Genomic DNA, 25,107 nt, shown 5'->3' on the forward strand with positions numbered 1-25,107 from the left:
ATAGCTGAACAGAGTTTCTAAATATTTCACAGAAATGTTGCCTATAATGTGGAAATCCTTCCACCCTATCTGTATGAAATTGTGCAATGACTTTCCAGAATCCACACAGGAAAGTTTAGCAGAAACAATACAGAAGTGTTTTTTGTCCTTTAAATTTCAAAATATTAGTATCAGTGGGTGACAGTTATACCACACAAGACTTTTTATTTCCATAACCCCCAACACAGTATTTTGAGGCATGAAGTGCTCCAATGCAAACCTTCTAACCAATACAGTGTGATTTTTTCCCAATTCCAAACAATTCTGGTTCTCAGAACACTTGTAATATTAAAGTGACCTGTTCCAGTATTCATTACATTATTTATTTATTTATTTATTTATTTATTTATTTATTTATTTATTTATTTATTTATTTATTTATTTATTCGATTTATAAACCGCCCCATCCCCTAGGGGCTCTATAGCATTTATAGTCTGCCTTTCTCAACAAGACTTAAGGTGGATCACAATTGAATATTTTAAGTGAACAAATAATAAGACATCTCTTGAACAATATTAAAAACAGCACCCCAGTTTACAAGAAAGGATGTGGGGCGCAGAAGGGGCAGTTAGGGTGGCCCCCAGAGCAAATGCCCCTGCATGGGCAGTAGTGGCAGCAGTCCAAAAAGGTGGGAGGTAGAGGTCCCAACTTCTGAGCTCCTTGCTCACTCCTTGGGGGGAGGAGAGGGGGTGGCCAAATGCACCTCTCATTCAATCTTTTCAAGTTGTACCTGAAGTTTGAGCCCCCCTCCAGGCCCCCCTCACAACGCCTATGTTTCTTTGTTTGTGTGAATAAAAGAACAAGAGTTTGACTTTATAACCTGTCTTTTTCTCCAGTAAGGAGACTTAGGGTGGCCTACAAATTCCTTTCCCTTCCTCTTCCCATGACAGACACTTTTGAGGGAGGTGGGGCTGAGAGAGTTCTGAAGAACTATGACTAATTCAAGGTCACCCAGCAGACATCAAGTGTAGGAGCAGGGAAACAAAACCAGTTCACCAGATAAGAGTTCACAGCTCATGTGGAGGAATGAGGAATCAAACCCAGAATCTTCAGATTAGAGTCCACTAGTCTTGACCACTACACCAATGTGGTGGCTGCTGCAAGCACTGAAAGCTATGTGGCAGCCTCCCCCAATAAGCCACTGGATGTGTGTGTGTGTGCGCAATGGGTGGTGACTCAATGCTGGTCAATATGTAATTGACCATACTAGTTAGATTTGTACACTGCCAGGAATTTTTATCAGATATGAAAATCTGAATAGAAACACTCCCTCAAAATTACAAAGCGGGTTAGGAAAAGGAAAGAATGCTACATGCTAGGAACTAGATTGAGTTTTTAAAGACACATACATTATAAAACACATTTTTGAAACCAGAAGAGTTAGGAGACAGCACGTCCTTGATGGAGTATTAATCTCCCCACTTTTATCCCTGAAAGTCTGATTCTCAGCCTATCTGCTCTTTAGACTGAAACCATTGAGATATTCTGCCAAATAAACACCAATGTGATTGCAATATGATGTTATTGATAATTTATGGGAGGGGGATCCTGCAAATCCGTTGGGGGTTACTTAATGCCACTATTAATTCATGTTACAGCCGGATTCTATGCATCCTTGCGGAAAGGTAAATCCACTATGTGATCAATTCAGCTGCGATTAGTACTACCACATTTTGAATTACTTCGGTTTCTTCATCGCCTAAGGTTCGATTTATCTTGGGATCTCATTCAGAGCGCCACGGATTCAGGAGGTCTGGGCAAAGATGACACCATCCAGGCCATCTGGACTGAAGTTTATATTGAGGCGTGAGGACCATTTTACATGCTTTTGCACTAGCACAGCTAGTTAAACCTCGTGCAAAACAGCGATTTGCGCTCCATTAGAACAGCCGCAGCTCCAGGCTGCTCTGCCAGTGGCAACAGAGCACGTGCGCGGCCTTTCAAACGAGACACCGAGCGAGTGCAACGGCCTCGAGATAAATACAGTCCCCATCCTGGCGGAAACCTCAAATAGCCCCGGTTTTCTTGCCAGCCACCGCCTCCTCTTCTCATTGGCCAGAAGGACTGGGCGGGCGGGCTGGCCTGCTCACAAAGCTGCTCGCGGCAAAGCGAAGACAGACAGGGGGCGGGGCTACGGCAGAGGCAGCGCGCCCACGTGGGGGTTGGACTTCGGGGTATCTTTGCTGGCGCGTCTCGGGCTCTTGCCTCTCACCGCCGGGACTCGCCGCTACGCGCGCCTGGGCTAGCCAAGCCAGCCAGCCGTAGGGGCTCCTCCCGGTAGTCCACCACCTCCACCTCCTCACCAGCTCGTCCTCCTCCTCCTCCTGCACTACCGCAGCTCGCCAGCTCCAGTGAGTGGGAGTCTCTTCCCTCCGTCTTTTGCAATCCCACCCCCTGCCTATGGGCGCCTTGCCTAAAACTGGCGGGGAGCTGCAACCTCCGCTCCGCGCTGCTTAAAGGGTTGCTCGCCGGGAGAGGCGGGGAGAAAGCCTAGGAGGACGCCTTTGGTGTCTCTGAGCGCGTGCAAACGGCTTATGGGCGCGGGTCACGATTAATATGGATTTTTATAGGTGCTCCGCTTTCCGTGGCCGGCAAGCTCCTCCAACCCCCCCCCCCCCCTTCGCATATATGGTATTATTGGTGGGCAGAATGAAAGGTTTGGTGGAAGACTTTCACGGGTGGGATCCCCTGGCTGTTGTGGGGTTTCTGGGCTATCTGTCAGGCCACAAAGATAGCCCCGAAAACCCCCAACAGCCGGAAAACGGGTTGTTTTGAGATAGTCCTGATATGTTTTGGGGTGTCGTTGGTCAGCTGCTGTCTTGTGCTAGCGACTGGGGTCCATTCTGCTTCCTGCTTGGTGCTATATAGGATGCTTCCCGTTTTTCCCCCTCCTTATCAGTTGTAGGACAGGATAAAGTTTAACAAGTGCATGTATCTTCATGCCAAGGGAAAGTTGCCCTGTTTGCTTGTCCTACAGCTGGCAGCAATCTTGCTACCTACCATACGATTGCCACATCCTTTAGCAAATATTGTATTTGCATGGTGCAGGAGACGTTGAAAAAGTTTGTCTGCTTGTTTAATAAAGCCTCTGCTCTGAAGTAGAGGTGGAGACCTGTTGACATTTATGGAAGTACTCTGGATTGAATCTCTTGTCAACTGAAGAGTTCATTTCCTCATATAGGAGCCCCAGAAGAAAGATGTGCTCCAGAAATCGGCACACTCAAAACTATCTGTTGACTTTGCAGTCCCTGGTTAGTGGTTATGGATGGGGCAAAGGAGAGCTTGGGGGTAATTCTAGGTTGAGCTGGTTCAAGCTGGTAACAACATATATTTATAGTTATGGCTCATGACAGTGTGTGCCATTCGTTGCAAGAACTCTGTTAGGAATTCATTGGCGTACACACAGCAGAATAAAATCCATTGGTCTTCATCTAAAGTCCTGGGCTGCCTCATAATACCTGAATGTTCAGCTTGCACTGAAAACATCTCTTGGAGAAAAGAGAAACTTTCCTTGCCAAGATTATTGTAACACAAGTTCAGACTTAGCAAGGAGCTGACTTGCTCTCTGTTTTTTGTCTTCTTTTTGCACCCGTTTTACCAGGCTATATCTAATTAAATATAGAAGTGTGCATAGAGATTGGTAGCCATCATGTCACGATCAAAAATCTGTTGTGCTAGTAGTAGTTGAAGAAGTGGATTTTTCTGCCTCCTCTTTTGGGTGCGTGTAGGCATTGCAGAGTGTAAGGCATGATGACGATTTTCCCTTTTAGAGTAAAGATTCCATTTTGAAACCTCGTTTAGACATGTCAGTCAGTGGTGTGCAATTTCGCTTGTACCATTTCTTAAGCTGGGGAGAACAGTTCCTGCCTGCCTGTCTCCTTGACATACACAGGATCTTGGAGAAACTTGGAAAGAAGCAAGAAGCCTCATTGGGTGCTTCAGGAGAATGCAAAAGAGACAAGTTACCTTGCTTATTTGAGAAGAGATATTATAGTGGTCTTCATTGGTATTTCAGGTGCTTCCATAGCTCTGTATGATATTGCTGGGTTTTGGTCACCACAAACTTTTAGCTGATCTTCTATGCCAGTCAAAACCTGTCAAGTCACTGGCTTTAACCAGTCCCTCATGTGGGCATGATTTGAAGTCTTGTAATGGTCCTAATAGTTGCAAGCTATTTGAAAGCTAAATGTAATTCTTTTAGTCATTAATAATAGTAACTTTCCTACACTGATTCGGGTCAGCTTGTGTTTGTGACATAGGTGTGATGGAGAATGGTGGGTTCCACTAAAAATGGCAACGCCAGGTTCTCCCTCCTCTTCCTACCCTTTTCCCCGAATATAAGACATCCCCAGAAAATAAGACGTAGTAGAGGTTTTGCTGAAGTGCGAAATATAAGGCATCCCCCAAAAGTAAGACGTAGCAAAGTTTTTGTTTGGAAGCATGCCCGACAAACAGAACACAGAAAAATAAGACATCCCCTGAAAATAAGACATAGTGCATCTTTGGGAGCAAAAATTAATATAAGACACTGTCTTATTTTCGGGGAAACACGGTATGTATGATGTAGTAATAGATATGTGACGCTATGTTGTTTTGTGGTGTATTTCCTCACCCCACTTCCATATGGTGTGCTGTGGGGCTATGTGTGGAGAAATGCAGAATGTGGTGTTTGTTTTTAATTGGGGAAAAAAAACTTCCACTAAGAATTAGATAAATGGAAGAAGAATTTGAGATAGAAAAAGGAAATAAATATATGGATCTTCAGTATTATCATTCAGAAGAAAAGAAATTTAGTTTTAATTACAATGACTTAAACACTTAAAACTATAATGGCGTGATTACGTTTATATCTGGATAAGATTTTACATACATCATATGGTATTTAAGATAAGGCTCCCATTTCGCTTTAAATTCATGTTCTGGCTTTCTGTTAGCAAGTTTAGTCAATTTAGTCATTTCTTGTCCTCCCATTTTTCTGGGTCAGGGTATCTGTCCATTTTGCAGTTAGACACAACACTGATTCTTGCTGTCATTAATAAATATAAAAACAATTCTTGTCTCTGCTTTGCTAAGTTTTCTGGGAAAATGCCAGTAACAACAGATACAACAATAATAATAGCAACAACAAAACCTTTAATTGCATTATAACACATTATACATACAAAAAACCCTAAATAATTATTTAGCAAACAATTCCGAACGTGTAGCAACAATGACACGAAGCAATCTGGCCATAGATTCAAGTATTTTGGTGGAATTGCTATCCAATAAAAACACAGTTTTGACTGAATCTGCCATAGTGTCTTGACCAATCAAGAGGAGCGTCAGGAAGTTACTGTGGGCAGAGTTATAAAGAGGGCAATGATGAAGAACATGATGGACAGTTTCCTCCGATTCAAGGCTACAACTACAATTTCTGTCAAGAATTGCTAGGTGTTTCTCTCTACTATGTCTTCTAGAGGAAGAGATAACATTGCATCTTGCCAGAGTGAGAGTGCGTCAAGATTTGGGATCTGTTAATAGACATAAATAACTATCCATTGCTATAATCCAAGGAAGAATGCCCAACTGAATAGGAGAGCAAAACTTGTTCGCTTGGACAATCAATCACTGTGTTTGTTATTTAAAGAGTCTTTTTATTACACAGAATACCCCATTAACAGTTAACAAAAGCAATGGTTCTAAAGGCAATCCAAGTCTTGTAATTTGGCATTCAGTTGGGCCCACCAAGCAGTTGAATGAAGGAAAGTTAGAGCTTGAGAAGTAAAACTAGGATCCTCACCTTTGAAGCAAATTTGTAATCAGTATTTAAAAGTATAACACCAAGCTCTTGTTTCCAACAAGTCCTGTCCTGCTTCCAAGCACAGGGCAGCATAGGGCACCGAGTGAAGAATACCAAATATTCTATAAAGGAACCTAGATTGTATACCATTCTTGTAATCAGAGCAGTATGCCATATAAGAGCTCTTGGCGTACTTTAAGATTGAAAATCTTTAACGCCGCCAGGATATATTGATGTCCTTTGCTATAAAAAAAGTGAAGGATGGCATTACTGGTAATTTTACTAGTTGTTATCACTCTGTTTCTATGGAGTGCCCAGCTGGCCTTATGGTGGTAATTGAGGCCCAGGTATTTAAAGGTCTTTACTTGTTCCAAGTTATGATTGCTGAGAGACCAACTGGAAGGGTGCCATGAGTTTGAAAAAACCATAATTTTGGATTTAGAGTAATTTAGAGCTAAGTTGTTAACATTACAATAATCTATACAACACTGAAGAAGGCGCTTTAGTCCAACTTGAGAATGTGAAAGTAGAACAGCATCATCTACATATAGCAAGATGGCATTTTACTTTTCCCTAAAGTTGGTTTGTGGGCATGCAAATCTAGAGAACAGCAGCCAGATCATTTAGGAAAAGATTGAATAGAATTGGCGGAAGAACACATCCTTGCTTTACCCCTTTATTGGTTGATGTCTTGGGGGCGAGAAAGTCTAGTTGACATGTTGTATTTGTATGGAGAGCCTTGATAAGGAGAAGTAGTCTATCATCAATGCCCCAGGACCTCAATTTGGTCCAAAGAAGTTATCTGCGTACAGAATCAAATGCTTCTTTAAGGTCCAGAAAAGTAGCATAGAACATGGAGTTATTATGCAGAGTGTACTTGAAAATTAGAGTATTCAAGACCAAACAGTGGTCAAGAGTAGATTTACCAGAGGTAAATCCTATTTGCTCAGGGCCAATGATTTTTTTCTTGGAAATTCATGTAGCAAGTTTCTCTAACAAATGCTTCGCATACAACTTACATGGCATGGATAATAGGCTGATTGGCCTGTAATTGACAGGAAGAGAGTAGCATCTCTTTTCTTGAAAATAGGAATTATTATTGCACTGTACCATGAAAGAGAGATTATTCCTGTTTTATTGTTGCAAGTAAAAAGAGAGGCCAAGACAGGGGCCCGCCAGTCTACAAATATCCTGAAAAGTTCAGGAGGAAGTGTGTCCAGCCCACGTGACTTGCGCCATTTTAATAGATCAATCAGCCTTCTGACCTCCATAGTAATAACAGGTGGCAAATCTGGCAGATTTTCTAGATTTATGTGCTCAGGTTTTATATCAGAAGGCTCCACGTTGAAAACTTCTCTGAAGTTTTACCACACATGACTGGGAATATAGGCAGAATGAGGTGGAGATTGGGTGGAGACAATCAGAAATGACTGACCAAAATATCTTTGGATCTTTAATGATAGTTGCCTTGATCAGAACATTCCAGTTTTTATTAATGACTGCAATCTTAAATTGTTTAATTTGGGAATGGACCTATCCTTAAGTTAAAAAAAGATTTCTATTTTTGATTGTTTACTAACTGGTGGAGGGCTTACTTATTCCACTTCTCTCTGCCACTTCCCTTGAGTCATTGTGGAGATTTATCTCCTTCAGGTTAAGCAAGTTCAGTCTTAAATCTCAGTGCACTCCCAATGGGTCAGCATTGGCAGTTATTTGCAAAATATCTTCAGTCTATAAAAAGGCTCAGAAAAATAAAATTAGGTTGAAAAAGTTTCTGAGCAGGAAATTTAAAAGTAACTAAATACTTCCTGGAATCAGTACACATAAATAGACAATTAAATGGATCCAGCAAGGATGCAAAAAAATATAATTCAAACAGCTCTCAAACTTCAGGCACTTGTTAGCTACACAGACTGAAGTTGTTTTGAGACTACAGATAGCAGGCGAGGAGGGTCAAAGAAGACATAGCAATACTATCCATACAGGACTGTTTAAATGCTGTTGTGGGTGTTATAGGGCAAGGGGTGTGTGTGCCTTTGACTGCACTAGGGCTGGGGAACAAGGAACTGCTTTCAGGAATGAGGGTTGCCTGGTGTTGTTCTGACCTCAGATTTACTCAAAATGCAGCAAGGTACCTCACTGGCTCTCATGGGCTTCCAATGCTAAGTAGATAGAAACAGTCTCAGAACTGGGTAGGAGATCCTTATCCCTGTGTCTTCTAGCCTGAATGCTGCCCAAGCTCAGCGAAACATTTCTGGGTCTTTGGCAAGCATTTTGGCAGATCTTTGACATTATTTACTTTTTGGAATGTTTAACTTCAATCATTCGGTCGGCAGACATCCTAAATCTAGCGATTCTTTCTGATATTCAGTCAGAACAGAAAAAAATGTCTGTTTAGGAAGATGGTAGCCAATCTCCCCTCCCCTCCCAATATTGTGGGAAGAAATTTTTAATATGAAAGCAAGACTGAGGGCATGAGCTGGATCCAACCAATTTTTTGGCTGGTGAAAAAGGGTGGAGAGCATCCCCTATGAGCTCCAAAAAGCCTATGCTGGGGTTTGTGGGGAATGGAAATTATCGAGGGCAAGTAAAAAAGCTGCCTGGATATACCTAAATGTCTGTGCTTCGAGATTGCTGAGCATCCCTAATCCCAAACACATGCAAATTCAGCTTGTATCCTGTTGTTCATCAACCTACTAGTGGCTGACCATCAAGTTGCTTTACCATATTCCTTCCTTACAATGCAATTGGCTTGCCATGCATGTGTTTTCTTATGCAGCCTGACCAGTGATGGACTTGTGCCTGATCATCACAGTCTAACATTATAAGATGGATTGGTGAAGACCTACACAGTGACACCTGGGGTACTTCTAGGTGAGATGAAGAATAGTTGTTCATGGGCAGCTATCCTGTTTCCCCGAAAATAAGACAGTGTCTTATATTAATTTTTGTTCCCAAAGATGCGCTATGTCTTATTTTCAGGGGATGTCTTATTTTTCTGCTCCACTGCTGCATGCTCTGGTCGATGGGCATGCTTCCAAACAAAAACTTTGCTACGTCTTACTTTCGGGGGATGCTTTATATTTAGCACTTCAGCAAAACCTCTACTATGTCTTATTTTCAAGGGATGTCTTATTTTCAGGGAAACAGGGTATGATGTGACTTCTGAAAGTACTAATTCACTTAGTGCTGTTTGTGACTCAAACTAGGATTTGTGGCTCAAACTCCTGGTTGGGAAATTTGGGGGCAGAGCCTGGGGAGGGTGGAATTAGTGGACGGGAGCAACCTCACAAGGTATAACTCCACAGAATCTACACTCTAAAGGAGCAGTTTTCTCAAAGGCAGCTGATCCCTGTGGTTTAGTGGTCAGCTGTAATTTCAGGAGATCTCCAGGGCCCATTTTCAAGCTGGCCATCCTGGCTCAAACAGATACGACTAATGTGAATGTTGGATTTTACCACACAGAAGCGGCTAACACACTGATTAGAAAGGTAAAGGTAAATGTTTCTTAAGAACTATGTTTAAGATAGGAAAGAGAGAAAGGTAGCATGTTACTATCTTGCTAGCTAGGAAGAGTCTCTGCAACTAACTTTTGAGAAGAAGCAGGATATTAGACCTGAGAATATCAGTCTAAGGGCAGACAAGAGGTGACACAAAAGGACAGAGGGGTCACTAACTTTACAGCCCTCTCTAGTTGACCATTTGACTGCCCCCTCCTGGGTCGTCTTTTCAGTCCTCATGCACACTAGAGATTGCCACATCCAACAATGAATGCCATCACCCAGAGACCTTCTTAGGCAGGAGACAGTCAGAGGCATTAGAATTAGAATATAAAAGACCTCACTGTGTTAACTTCTCCTTTCCAAATTCTGCACATGTAGTACCATAATGTCTCTTTCTATTGAACAGGATAGAAGATGTTCTGTCACTATCCAAACATATGGATAGTGCTGAAACAAATGAAGCAAACAGTGTGGCACTTTTAACATGACATAATGTGTATGTTCTCAAGCTGCAAGGCAGTACACAAACCCCATATTGAGACCCTTCTTTCAAATGTTTGCACATTTTGGTCATTTGACAAGAAATCTGAACAGAATCTGCTAGCTGTGTTAAATTAACTGTGTCAACAAAGCAAGCAGCTGGTGCTGCTTTCCAGAACATCTCATGTTAAGCGGAAATTATGGGTTGGAAAAGGCAGGGGTTTTTTTTCATTTTTATTTGGAAGTTTCGAGGTATCCGTTTCGAGGGCAAATGAAGGTGCTTCCCATCTTTCAGAACGAACTACAATGGTGTTTATGTCTACTACTTGAACAAAACTGATAACAGAATCAGCCATTCCTTCATCCCACAGTGATAAAAGAACTGAAATACATGACAACAGCCCTTTATCATGTAATGCTTACTGTTCGGCTGAGAAGCAGATGCCTTGCAATCTTTGCTCCAAAGTGTGTGTGTGTGTGGGGGGAGGGGTGTTATGTGCACACCATCCCTTTTCCTCATGTCTTTTGTTTACATCTGTTAATCTCCTCTATCTGAACCAATCCATTATCCCCCCTCCCCCAATCTTCTTTTACGTAGCCAAGCATTTTTGGAGGTTGCCTGCCTCTTTCTGTTTGTTATGGGGCAATCTGATTTATCGCTAGATCGATGTATAGATAAAGCACACATTTTCAGAATTCCCTGAAGGCACCATAATTATGTTTTCTGATCATGGTGTGCATGTGTATGACTGGTAATGATTTTCCTTGTGTTCGTATAAAGCTCCTCTCCTTTTGGGGCTATAAAAAAGGACCCCCCCCCCCCGAGCCTTGTCAGTTTCACTGGGTTCACTGCACTATCAATAGACAGCACTGAAAATAAAATTTAAAAAAGAATCCAATGGGGGAACCCCCCAAAAAATCAAATTATCCCAACTTGGAAGAGGCATAGGAAGGAGATGGGCAGTGGAGTGAGAGGAACTGTTGTGTTTCAGGCAGAGAAAGGCTGGGAACACCATGAAAACCTGAGGAAATGCATGGGGATCTCCTTTGCTTTCCCTTCAAAGGGAGGGGGGAAAGTTTACAGAGCACTCAGAAACTACATATATTCTCAGATCTGATAGCGGAGCAAGTGCTGAAGAGAGGAAAACGTGTACATAACCAAGAATCAAACTTGACGGGAATGTACGCTCAAAGCGAAAGAGACCACACATGTGTAAATGGCCAATATTCCACAAGCAGCAATCACATCAGAACTGTGATGAAATATTGATGAAAAATCTGTTTGTTTTTAAATGCAAGGGTCTTTGCCCATGTTTTGAGAAAAAATAACCCTTCCAGTAAATATATTCCAATCTATAAAAATAAATGGTCCTAGGCTTGAAAAAATGTTTTATTTTTTTTAATTATAAACTTCTACAATATTAAAGCATGCACCAAATTATTTTCCTTTAGCAATGACCAAAACACCTATAGCTTACAATTATTAAACATAATTAAGAGATGCCATATTGAATAAAATTGTTCTTCCTTAAATATAATAATTTAGATGACTCATCTTCAAATGTTAGTGGGGCATTTAGTGATAAGGTGGCCTATTTGTTAGGGGTCGTAAAGGCTAATAACCATCACTTTTAGACTATACGAGTCCAACACACTGTCACTTCTAGCTGTTCTAGTTAGCAGTGAAATGAAATACCTAGCATGGAATGTACCATGTCCTCTGCCACTGCAAGTTTAATACAGTCCTTTTCTACAAGGCACTCTCATTTTTGGATGGCACAAGGTTACTTACAGCCAAGTTCCATTTGGAAGCAGTGCAAACTGATCTGCAGTTTAAGTGTGGAGTGAGCTGCAACTAACTTTTATATGTCCTTTGTGTATGCTTGTCCATAAAAGATGCTGTTGCTGATACTCACATCTGAGTGTTTCCTCCCATTTTATTATTCAAAAGTGAAACATTATAAGCATTATTTGTTTGCTGTTTATAATTTGAAATATGTAATATTTCTTGTTATGCACAATATCTTCATTTTCTTTGTGCAAAGTGGAAGCTCAGTTTTCCTGCATGAATATATAGCACAAATAACCATTTCCCATCCACTACGAGCATCCAGGGTGATTTGCAATTGTTATACTAAGAAAAATGCACAAACTCTGAAGAGCAGCAAAACAAAACAAAGCAATATACTATCTGTTAATTTGAATCAGGGAAGGAGCAAGCAAAAACTGCTCAGCAGCCTTCCAGAATAAATATGTGTCTTATTTACTCTAGGGGTGGCACAATTCTCATTTTATGGGAGGGAGTGCTCCATAATCCAGGGAAGCAACTAAATTGGCTCTCTTGAGAGAAAAGATATCTTCTCTATTTAAAAAAAAAGACCTAGTGACTGACTTTAAGGCTTGGGTAGGTTGATATGAACTTAAGAAGTTCTAAACTGGCAATGAGACATATCACAGTACTTGCTGATTTCATGCAACATTTCAATGCTGAGGCCAGTGGTGGGATTCAAATAATTTAACAACCGGTTCCTGTGGTGGGATTCAAATAATTTAACGATTGGTTGTTTACAATCACCATTTTAACAACCGGTTCTGCCGAAGTGGTGCGAACCTGCTGAATCCTACCACTGGTTGAGGCTTTGGAATAAAATGAGGCTTTGGAATAAAAAGTTTGGAATAAAATTAGAACTTTGTATTTCTATAACTTTTCTTCAGGCTTCTTGAAAGTACTTTAATCTTTGACATCCCAAAATAAACACAATGGCTCACAATTTGAAAGATCCATTCTATTTGTCAGGCACTTAATTACATTTTTACCTCACAGTAGCAATTTCCAGTCTCCCTTTGGTCAAAAGTTCTTTGCATCATTCCCAGAGCCCCTAGAGGATGGGGCGGTATAAAAGTTTAAAAAATAAATAAATAAATAAATAAATATTTTTATTGCTGAAAAGCTGAAAATTCTTATCTGCTGCCGAAATGGCTTTAGAACTACACTGTTTGATTGTTTGCTCAATAGTTGCCTCACTACATGTCAGCAAGGTTTGAGTGGGTTTTTTTTTAACAGGTTTGGTTATACCCCATGGCATGACAGATGGGGTTGCACTTAGTTCAGTGAAGCAAAAACAAAGAAAAAGGAAAAAAAAGAGCAGGACTTGCATTAAATTACTGTTAATGTTGCTTCTCCTCACTGACACGGAGGTGGTGCAGAACTAACCTGTTGAAAATGAAGTGTTTATACTTGCCTCTTTTTGTTGCTCGGACTGTCAGTAAGCTAAATTGAGAATTTCCTAATATTTCTCTTGTGATCTGAGGAGCATCGTTTGCAGTCCTCTGAATTGCTTAATGAAAGAAAAATGGTATGGAAATAGAAGACTTTGGTTGTATAACTGTTAATTTTAGTGGGTTTTGTTTTAATGTTTGTATACGTTGCACAGGAATTCTTATTTCTATAACTGCTTTTGATTTTTTACAAGCAATGTTGACTGTACCTAAATCTGCCAAGCTCAAGCCCCTTGAGTCTTGCCAGAACCACCCTGGGGAGTCTGGGAGAGTGTGACATCAAAGATCTTGTCTATGCTCTGCTTTGCTTAGAATTTCTGTGAAGACGTTACTCAGGCCAGCCAGTCACCACCTGCCCCTTACCAGACCCTGACTTTGGAGAGTGGCCCACCGCCACTTGGAGCTGCTGAGAATGCGTTCGCTTTTGGGAATGACCATCATGGGGGAGCAGGTGCTTGGGGGTGTTTGATTGGGGCATATAGGCTGCTACTGTGTACGGCACGCGTGCACAGAGTTTGTCATGTGTGGGGGGCAGAAAATCACACACAGCCCACATACACATCTACGCTGGCCTGGGCATGATCCTTTACCTGGGAGTAAGCTCGGTTGCTGGCAATCGGGCTTGCTTCTGAGTAAACCCTCCTAGGGTTGTGATTCACCCATTTGAAGCATTGCACGGTTGCTTCACCAGGGCCGTTTCCGCACGGCCTGTTTATGGCGCCCTGGGAACAGTAAAAACGCCGTTCCCAGGGAGCCATTCGCACAGGCGGCGCTGCCGCTAAGCAGCAGCGCCGACCTGGCGTCGCTCCCCCTCCCCCAGGGCGGTGTCAAGCTGCCCTGAAAAACACCCCTTTAAAGGGTTGTTTTTCCCTCAACAGCGTGTTCCCCTGGAGGTCGGAGGGCAGCGTGGGCGGGGCTTCGATGGCCAGCAGGCCGACGACGGGGACAAGGTGAGTCGGACGGGGAGGGGGGAAGAGGCGGCTCCATGCGGAGCCGCCTGCCGTCTGCCGGCCTCTCCAGAGGCCGTCCACATGCTTGCATGCGAACGGCCTCCGCCTCCACGCCGGCAGAATTCTTGCCGGCGTGGAGGCGCCTGGGGGGCCGTGCAGAAACGGCCCAAGCTTACTCCTGAGTAACGTGCACCTCGGAGCCAACCGTTTTTTCTAAACTCAAACCTCAGTATTCTGGTTAAATTGCCGTGTTGGCACTTTGCGATAAATAAGTGGGTTTTGGATTGCAATTTGGGCACTCGGTCTTGAAAAGGTTCGCCATCGCTGGTGTATGTGAATGCCAGACTCGGCAATACATTTGAAGTGAGCCAGTTCATACTGTGATTCACTAAACCAGATTTCTACAACCCTGAGTCTGATTATTGGGAGGAGATCAACGGACATGACAAAATCCCCCATCAAGTCATATAGAATTCTACTTTGGAAATTTCCCCTCATTCACTAGTGGTTTTCCATCAGGCACAGGTGGTTTCTTTTGGTCCTGAGGTCTCTTGAATGTGTGACCCCAGCGATGTGGGTCTCTAGATTCTCACCAAGATTTTAAACAGGGTTCCTTTACAAAACAGCTAAAGAATATGTGGGGGAAAATGTAAGAGAATGCTTCTTAAAACTTACCCTAGGACTAAAACTAAGCTTTAAAAATGGTTACACAGAGGCCTGTCATTCCTAAGTTTCTTTGGCAGGCCAAACTGTGACATAACATTTAGGTAATGTAACCTTTTAACAGGGCCAACTTCTGTCAGTAAAGTATGTAAGCTTTTGAGTAATGCAGAATTTGTAGCAGCACTGTGCAGTTCAAAAAGACTTGCAGTCTCTTTCACAATCAGGCATTGCTGCCATAAAAACTTATTGCCTGCTTTCTGTCTATGTTCTGTGGGACAAAACTGTGGCAGCTTTATTCTGAGGCCCTTAAAAATAAATAATGTAAATAAAAGCTGTCCAATAACATTATGAATATGTATTGCCTGTTACTAATTTGGAAGCATGTTTAATTGAACCAAAGCTGAGTACAACTTTTGAAAGGATTTCAAAGGATCACAAACTTTGTGTAGTAAACATTCTGAGTCACTGAGTGTCGGATTGATTCCATCAACAGTGGAAAGCACAGTGGCCTTCAAGACTTCCATCTTCCCAGCCAGTATTGCCTGTGTCTTGTCAGGATTCAGTTTCAACTTGTTCTATGTTAGCTGTTTAACCACTATTGTAAGACACTGGCTCAGTACCCCTACAGGATCACCAAGTGATTTCGATAAGGAAGTATAGAGTTGGTGTCATCCATATTGATGATCACGTACTCCAAAACCATGAATGAATTCCTACCAAGGGCTTTACATACAAATTGAACAGCATGGGGGAATAAAACTGAGCCTTGTGGAATTCCTCAAGGTAAGTCCCATACCAATGACAATTGGTCACTAATAGCAACCCTGCGTACCCTACTATTAAGTAATGATTTAAAGCAATCAACCCCCCCTTAATTCCAAATTGTACCCCAAATGTGTTAACAATTTTCCACCGTATCAAAGGTTGATAAATTCAGTAAGAGCAAGGAGGAAGTACAGTCCTTGTCTACTTTCAGACACAGATTGTAAAATAAGACCACCAGCACTACCTTCATACTCATAGCCTGGCCTGAAACCAGATTGAAAGGGGTCTGGGGCAGGTGAATAATCTAAAAAGACCTGGAGTTTTTCCACTATTGCTTTGTCTATCATCCTGCCCAGGAACAGCAAGTTGAAGATCAGGGGATACTGTTCTAAAATTGGTGTGGGGAAGGGAGGAGTGTTACTCATGGACAGTACACGGTTGGCACTGGCAACAGTTGTCACACTACAAAGCTGCCCAATTTATTTCCCCCACAATAATCACACATTTAGGTCTATTTTAGACTCCATTTCTCACAAAACTTACTTTGACTCCACAACATGGGGAAACCGCCAAAATGAATTTGTGAGCAGTGCTGACTTGGAAGTGCTACCTGTGATAAACTGACCTGTGCAGACAAAATGTACGAGGAAAAAATATTAAACTTTAACTGTAAAGAGGGTGCAATCATGATATTCTGCCAAGTCTTGACAGTATAGTTTGCAATCTCATTTCCATCCAAAGACTGATCGTCCAATACTTTATATTTGCTAACCTTTCTGTTTTTTAACGGTGACAGTCGTTCATTGGCATGGTGAAAATAAATGCCCAGGGAATGAAAGAATTGGCCTTCGTACCTACAGCAAGTTCTATGTGAATTGTGGAATGTTTTGCATCTGCACCTCTAAAGGGAAGGGGGGAAACCTTCAGCGTTTGAGTCAAACACAGAGCACATGGCCCTGTGCTGGCTGCTCAGAGCAAGCATTCCCTACTCTGAGCAGCACACGCGTCAAGCAGTGGAGAAAGTTGCAACATATGTTTGGGTTAACAGAAGGTCACTTGACGCAGTCACTGCATGGCCAGTTTTAAAATCTCCGATCGAGTTCCCGGATGTATTTCACAAGGTGCATTTTTTAAAAAATATAGCCATAATTGCACACCCTAATTTAGTGAGTGACAGAAAGGCTTTATCAGCCTTCTTATCTTGTCGACCTTCTCAAGAAATTTGGACTTTAAGTAACTTTGCTTATGGGGAAGGTTGGGGGAAGTATTTCATACCCTGTTACTGATACATTAAGTGCAAGCCTGCTATTTAAAGTAACGAATACATCTTGAAAATGGAACTCCGTCTGGCATTGCTTGCTTCAGTTATAAATAAGTGTTTCTTGTACTCCAGAGTGGAGATTATATATTATCTTGAAGGGGGATATTATATGTTAAGTATGTTGAAGTGGAGTGGATATCTGCTTTTTAATATTAGAGGTTAACGTTCTGGTAGAGTATTCCATCATAAGAGAGCTTGCAGAATTTGATTTTATGCAACAACAACAACACAGCTGAATGAACTGTGAATAACTATACTACCTTAGTGAGTTTTTGCTTTTCTTGGGACAGTGACAATACAACCCTAAGGGTTGCTTGTGCCACAGCAGCTGGACACCAGCTAGTCTGCTGTCTGAAGGGTTTCATCAGAGACCAGGAGGCAGTCAAAAGACCAAGAAGCAGGGCAGCAGGGGCCGCGACCATGTCAGCATCCCCAGCAACCACACTGTCGCACAGGTCGCAATGTGTGATGGCAGGACAGACAGAACCCATCCTGCCCTGGCAAGACCAGGCCATTGATACATGACACCTGAGAAACATGGATCATAAGCCATGTCGGCAATGCACCCCAGCTTCCTTAAATGAGCAGAGTCCAGCCTACCAGTTACTGGGCATCTTACAAGGGCTCCCGTAGTCTCCCACTGGCATTGACCCCAAGCAGATCTACAGGCTATAATCACCAAGAAGGGGGTGCAGGGAGAGTGTGCCGAACCAGTGCTCACTGGAAGGGGCACTCCAGCCATACTGCCACAGGCACCATTGGGCTACCTTCTGGCCAGCCTTGTCAGTTGTGGAACAAAAGGGGGATTCTGAGATGGACTCTGGTTGGGGGACACTCAGTGCATTCAGATCCCCAATAGCTTCTTCAATGCAGCATAAAGCATTCTGGGATTGGAATGACAATTATTCTACTCTGGGTGGTGTCATTCCAATCCCTGAACAATCTATCTGTTGCCAAAGACCTTGATTCTAAATCTATTTCTTATTCATTGCAACTGTTGTATGCAATTACGTATTTCAGTGGAGGCCATGCAAGTCAGTTGGCATTCCTGGCTCCATTATGTCCAGTTGGCATATTCCGTTGTTCCCACTGGCCATTTCTGCCATTCAGTTTTGTAGATCCTCTCTCAATGCACATCTGGCTCTCCTTGATGTCCCTCTTAACATCCAGCAGCCCTTTAAGGTGTCTGGCCACAGATCTGCTGGCCCCTCCTTTTTCAAAGCATCCTTGTCTCACAAGATGGCTTTGAGTGAGGATTTAGAACAAACTACACAATACTGGGGAGCGAATCCTGACTTACAGGGTAACGAACTGCCACCAGCTTCTCTAAGTTATCTATGGCACGTACTCACAATCTAGCAACTCACCCATGCCCAGAGTTCTGGGCTAATGATATGGAATGTGCATGCAGAACTCCTTGGTCTCTGACCTTGAAGCTCCCTGTCCCATGATCTCACCTGACCAGTGCCTAGCTCCATCTCACCCTTTAGCTCTCTTGAAACTGCAAGTCATTGTGACATTAATTTTCCAGAAAGGAGCCTTCAGTAACCTGACTGTAGACCCAAGTCTGAAAAGCCAAGAAATAGCTAGATGAGACCATGAGAGAAAGCATCCCTCCCTTATGTCAGGTCTCCGTCTGTTCTCGCTCGGTCACCACCCAAATGGAAAAGAGGGTTGGGAAGGATGATGGGCTTTGCTGCCCATAGACCCATGCCCAGGGCCTGGCAAAGGCTACAAGAGCCCTGCTACAGAAACCAGGATCTGAGGAAGCTGCCTGCCTGCAGCTGCCCTTCCCACCCCTTTCTGAAGATATCTAGTCTGCCTGCTGTATTGGCTTTCACCCCCTCCACTATTGATTCTGGCGACTTTCCAATCCCTTCCCCCTCAGTAATACTCCCAGATGTCAACCCCCTGCTGTCAACACGACCTGTGCAATAATGGCAGATGACCATGGTGGGGGACTAGGGACCTGTGGCCCCTGCACAACCAACCTCAGCCACCCAAGCAGAGGCCCAAAGTCACCCAGCTACCTTCCATAGCAGAGTGGGGATTTGAACTTCAGTTCACTGACTCCTAATCTGACACTTTAACCACCCCACCCCACTGACTTTTTCACCCAGACTACAATTGCCCATCTCCCCTTCATGAAGCAAACAGTAAGGTGAGTAGGGCAGGGACCCAGGTGTGAGGTCAGCCTCAGAGTGCAGCTGAGCCCCTGCTCTGCTTGGCAGATGACCATGGTGCTGGACTGGGGACCAGTGCCCCCTGCACAACCAACCTCAGTCACAGCATGGGCATCTGTGGGTCCTTGTCCTTCCTCTTGGATGTACCTTAAGAGGCAGTCACAGAGGAAATGGGGCGGTGAGGGGAAGGAGCTCCTGTCATTCTGTCAGAATGAGACAGATAGGGAGACAGTTATGGGCACAATCCAGATTTTATTGGTTGTGGTGGTTTTTCTGGGCTGTTTAGCCGTGGTCTGGTAATCTTGTTCCTAACGTTTTGCCTGCATCTGTGGCTGGCATCTTCAGAGGTGTTACAGACAGAACAAGATCCACCAGACCACGACCACACAGCCCGGAAAACCAGTTGAATCCATCTGTGAAAGCCTTCGACAATACCAGATTTTATTGTACTGCAAATCTTGGAATGGTCTGATGACTCAAGTTGTCACCTCCCTGAGGCCTTCTCTGGCACAACATGCATCTAAGTCAGGTGCAGATACAGGTGGAGAAGCTGGGTGCAGTGCTCCACTCCAGGGGGGTGGGCTTGGATTGCAGAGTGGGGGGACGGTATTGGCTGTTCCCTGAGTACTCCATATTGAATTATCCCCTGCAGGAAATCAAAACAAAGACCTGTGCAACAATGACAAGCAGGCAAAAGTGCTGTATTTGGTTCAGCTAAGTCTGTGGAGCTCAGGCAGGGTTCACAATCCTAGCTCTGTGGTGTGAGAATGCGCCTTGAACTCCCCTTGGGGTAGATGCAAGCACTATTCTACCCTGTTTCCCCGAATATAAGACATCCCTGGAAAATAAGACGTAATAGAGGTTTTGCTGAAGTGTGAAATATAAGGCATCCCACAAAAGTAAGACATAGCAAAGTTTTTTTGTTTGGAAGCATGTCTGACGAACAGAACACAGAAAAATAAGACATCCCCTGAAAATAAGACATAGCGCATCTTTGGGAGCAAAAATTGATATAAGACACTGTCTTATTTTCGGGGGAACACGGTAGTATGAAATATTACTCTTATCTGTGATAGTCTTTATGAAACCTTGGGATTTTTTGGTGCTGAGAAAAGAATTGATGCAATGCATGTTTTCCCTATAAAATTTGACATGGCAGTACATCTGTCTCAAGGTACATTGTAAAATGTAATACGGGGTGGGGGGGAGGAACACCAAAGGTGAATGCAATAATTACACCACACAAACCTCACTTTGAGTTCCAGAAGGAGCATAAAAATAGACATGCACATTAGGTGGATGATGGCCGCATGATCAGCTAAACGGTCCATGAGAATAAATCATCCCTTCTAACTTGTCAGCGATTCTTTGGAGAGGTAAGTGAGTCTAAAGTAGAAACAGAAGGTTTTGTTGATGTCTTACACAAGAGATCACTGTGGAAACTTTTAACCACTAGGCGAGAGGTAAAATAGTGTTATTGATTAAAAGAAACAAGACCTAGTGAATAAATACAAGGGTGCCCATTTCAGTAGTACAGATTTAAATGAACATACTCCTGGGGTCAACAGTAATACTTGATAATGGTCAGCATGAGTATTCTTTAAGAGATATGGAGTTCAATGGGACTTACTTCCAGGTGCGTATATTTATGATTGCAGTGCTAGAGACAATATCCAGATCTCATGAGGTCCTTAATTTGGGCCAGCGGGAGGGCCGGTTCAGTCTAAGCAATTTGGAAACAGTGGATGGGATCCAGTCAACTTTTGGTCATTCAGTTCTTGCCCCATGTGGTTTTTGTCTATGCAGTTTCAGTTGTTGTCCCCAGCATAGCCTTCTTGGGTTGTCAAAGAGAACTTCTAACTTTCTCATCAGAAGAAATGTTGGTTGGCTCCTACCCAGTAACTGGAGTCTTCTAAATAATAGGCCAAAAAGAGAGAGTTACAATTCTGATCCTGGTAAATACCTCCCTGTTAATTTAACTGATATATTGGCTAAAAATATGTATCTGCCTTCTCCTAAATAAGCAGGAAAATGGGGTTTACCAACATGAGATCTTGGCAGAGAGAAAAAATAGTTTAAAAAGGCGTGGACCAACATTAATCATAATTTTGTGTTATCTTATTCAAAATGTGCCTGTGTAAAATATTTGTTTACAGTATTTTTGGATTTCTTTAATGCTTATCAGGTATGAAAATCTCTAAAGTAGTTTCTTTAAACAGAGACAGGCAGCACATCTTGATTTAAAGGGTTTTTTTAAAACAATAAAAGCTGAAGAGAATGGCTGTAAATAATAAAATTGCCTGTCAAATCCCCCCATTCAAGAACCCCCATCAGCCTGCCTGCAGTCCACACAAGCCTTTCTGATAGTGATTCTGCAAAGGAATGATACTTAAGATAGTGAATCAAATTCAGTAGGACTTTCAGTATCTCTCCCCTCCTCCCCTGTGGTCTAAAGTACCCCTTGTTCAAAGTAGAGCATAGCCAACTACCCTGGCCTGTCTCCAACCACAGATTCCAAAGGCTTAAGGACTCTAGGGCTCATTCCGCACATGCAGAATAATGCACTTTCAAACTGCTTTCAATGCTCTTTGAAGCTGTGCGGAATGGCAAAATCCATTTGCAAACAGTTGTGAAAGTGGTTTGAAAACGCATTATTTGGAGTGTGCGGAAGGGGCCTAGCTTTCTTGAGAGCGGGTGTCAGTTTCTGCCAGTTCTTCCTTTCAGTTTGCCTCCTGTTCTGTTCCTAAGAGTCTACTGAACACCCTGGAGCAAAAATGGTGAGGGGGTCAGTGAAGTGTAGCAGGAAGGAAACTGATGGAAATTTCTACCTCCTTGTAAGCAAAGTGCCCTTAAATCTTCAGAAAAGCACGGCTGACATAAGCCTCCATATAGAGAAATGAACCCTCCGGGGAGGGGCGGTATAAAAATGCAATAATAAATAAATAAACTCTTAAAAGAGCATAGAACAAGTGTTCTTAAAGTGTTTCTTTTTTATCCAACTATTGCATGTGTAAAATAACTGCATATAAAAATGGAAAAGAAAATACCTCAACCCATGCAGTGGTATGTGCTTGTGCATCCTTGGAATGATGAAATGAAATATTTGAACATTTCAGGAATCACTCACATAAGCAAGTATTCATGCAAAACTGAGAATAAATGAAGAAATGTCCGTTTTTAAAGAAAAAATTGCCAACAATTTGTCATCTGTGTTCAGCACCATTGATTGTGAATAGCAGATAGGTGACCAAGTCTCAGTGCAATAAATGCAGAAGTGGTAACTGGGAAGGAATGGCTGGTTTATTTTGGCTACTTAAATGCGCATATACAATCGCGCGCATGTGTGCGACTCTCCCTTGGAGGTGGTGGGGCTTGTGCCAGCGGAGGGGCAAATCTGCCAGTGCCCGGCTCCTGCAGGACCTTGGGACACCTGGCCACAGCGCCCGGCTCTGTGCTGGCGCTCCTGCACTCCCTCAAGCCGTATAGGCGTGGTGGGGGCATTTGCGGGGGTGGAGCCAACTATAGTCGCCTTCCACTGCCCTTCTAGCCTCTGCACACTATAGAGAGGCACCTTGATTTTTGTGGCATATCTCTGCTCTCCACTATGGGGTATTTAAAGGGTTATCTTAAAAACAATAACACTTTTTTTAAAGGAGGGGTGGGGTGCTGCCAGAGCAGCGCTATCCCTGCCCAACCAACATCTGGATTGGGCTGCATGTGTGACAGTACCATGTTTGTTCAGTGGCTTTGTGGCTCAAAGAAATATGAAAGGCTTTGGCCATTTCTGTGTAATCGTAGTGCTTCCCAGTTCTTTTTGCTATAGTGACCCTCAAATTCAAATTTACTTTGTATAGTGATCCTCTTAAAAAACAACAGCATGCACATTTTTTCTAAACAACTTCAAAGGGTGGGGGGGGGGTCTTTAATTTTAATGCATCTATTTTGAAAAAAACAAGGATGCAGATTGTGTAATGGTAGTACCCAATACATAATAGAGTAGTACAAATAATTATGTTGCATTATGAAGGGATAATTACGTTCTCCTTCATGCCAGCATGTTTTCAGAATTTTTTTGTGACTGCAGCACACTGGAGAGAGTGCTTTGTGCCAATTCACACCCTGCAGGGTTGGTATGGGAACAGTATGTATCTCCTGGGTGGAAGGGAAGTGCCATTTCTCAGGAAGTATGAATGCTGGCTCATTTTGCCATGGAATACCCCTCAGTGTCCCGTCATTCTGCCCCCCCCCCCACTTTTTTCTTTTGTTTTTTTGAGATCAACATAACTATCAAGAACAACCGAAAATACAAAAGATGTTCAGAAAATGGGTATTCACTCTTCCTGTGAAATTTGGCTGATTACTTTCTGGCTATGTTTCAAAGAGCTATGACAGTCCTTGAGAGAAAATCAGCCCATTGCTTGAGCACTTTCAGGAAGAAATCTTTGAACCCCACAGTAAGTCCCTAAGGATGCACTGAAGTGATAAACCTAGCTACTCAAATCTTGTACCATGTTTTACTGCTTTGACCTATTGTGAAATTTGTCTCCATGCGCCAATTTGTTGGGGTAATCTGGGTTGAGTCAGAGTGCAAAAGTTACCAAAAGTGCCCTCAGTCGACTACATAGATCCCAGTAATTTGGTAAAGTGGGAATGACAACTAGAAGAAGGAAGAGACTGTTATAAATTTACTCTTGTACAAATAGAGGTTCTTTTTTAGCCTTTGACTAATTGAATATATGATAACTTTGCTTACTGGCTATTTTTCTCTTGTCACATGTCACTTAAACTTTCAAGCTGTTCATAATAATTTGAGGATGGATGAGAAATTAGCTGTAATTTTTTATTCCCCCTCTCAGCTTCCTCTCCCTCATCCTTCCCATAGTCTTTTACTATAGTCAGTCTTTCCTCTTGCAAATGGATTGATTAAATTTTGACTACAAGTTTGTTCAAGGGCTATGCCTTTAAAAGGGTAGATCGTCAATTTCTTTTAAAAATCACTGTTGTGGTGAAGAGCTGAGATTGCCTACAGCATTATAAACAATGTCTTTAACTTGTCTGGGAACATCTGGAGTCTGGAGAATGATATATAGTAGTATGTTCCTGTAACCATATTGGATTTGTTGAAAGCTAGATTAAGTTACTGGTGGGAGCTGTTATATAGCTGCTGGGCTCCTCTTTCTATGGAAGAGGATTAAACTTCTGCAGACCTGAAGCAGCTTCCCATGAAATATTTTTATTACCTTCTCTGGCAGTTCCTGTATTTATTGACAAGATAAGTACACTGCTGTGGTTATTTTGGAAAATCCTAACAAGTCACTGGGCAGCAGTTTACAAGATCCCTTTTCCCTTGCCTAAAACCAGAGTGAATCGGAGTTTCCAAGGACCGCCGAGGAATTAGGTGAGTGGCAGCATTTCTGAATATCATCTGTTGACTACTACAAATTGCAGACTTTAAAGACAGTGGTACATCTAGATATACGTTGTATTCCTTAGAGTTGTTCTTCCAAAGAAGAAAACGTTATTTTAAACTCCTGAGAGTTGTATTGATTATTCTGTTGGTGTTTCTCTGATTATTATGTCATTATTATTGCAAGTGTTTGTTATTCTGTGAATAAATTGAGCATTTCCAGTTGTGTTTTGATTGCAATTTAACAATTGCTTCCAGGATTGTCACTGAAAAGCGTCACTGAGCTAATTTTTCACACCTTTGAAAGGAATGTTGCGTTTTGAAACACGAGTCGTTTCCCTGTTATGAAGGCTGCACGTGGTTTTTTTAATAAACTACATTTTAAGGGAACATGTTAAATTGACACAGAAATTATGGTGATGATCAGAATTCATGTAAAAAATATGCATTGTGGTTTTGGAATAGCAACTATCCCAGAAGTGCCTAAAGTATTGATTAGTGTCTGGAAGTAGGATGGTGGAAAGTTCAATAAAGAACCATAGTTCCGTAAAACTGAATGCAGCCTGAGAGGGTTGTTGCAGTTTCTAAAATCTGAGACAAGACTTACAGTTCTGCTACTAGTGTGTAGCTGTTTGCTTGCTCCTAATAGGCTCTGCTTTGTGTATTTTAAAGGGTGAAATAAGAATATCGTGTCCATGGAAATAGAACAGGCTGATATGGCATGAAAATTGAAG

The 25,107-nt window shown here is 42.4% G+C and overlaps 1 protein-coding gene across 4 annotated transcripts in view; it reads left to right on the forward strand.

Annotated features, from left to right (window-relative positions):
* The first annotated feature begins 2,210 nt into the window (after positions 1 to 2,210).
* SLC7A2 (solute carrier family 7 member 2) overlaps positions 2,211 to 25,107 on the forward strand; it is a 53,642-nt gene continuing 30,745 nt past the window's right edge. For 3 of the 4 annotated variants that reach the window (XM_048509117.1, XM_048509118.1, XM_048509119.1), the window contains exons 1-2: positions 20,514 to 20,602; positions 24,219 to 24,364. The gene's annotated coding sequence lies outside the window, so the exon portion shown is untranslated. Of the gene's footprint in view, positions 2,392 to 20,513; positions 20,603 to 24,218; positions 24,365 to 25,107 lie in introns of those variants that run through there. The other variant, XM_048509120.1, reaches the window with a different exon arrangement.

This window comes from Sphaerodactylus townsendi, linkage group LG10 (genome assembly GCF_021028975.2).
Source record: "Sphaerodactylus townsendi isolate TG3544 linkage group LG10, MPM_Stown_v2.3, whole genome shotgun sequence".
Classification (NCBI taxonomy): Eukaryota; Metazoa; Chordata; class Lepidosauria; order Squamata; family Sphaerodactylidae; genus Sphaerodactylus; species Sphaerodactylus townsendi.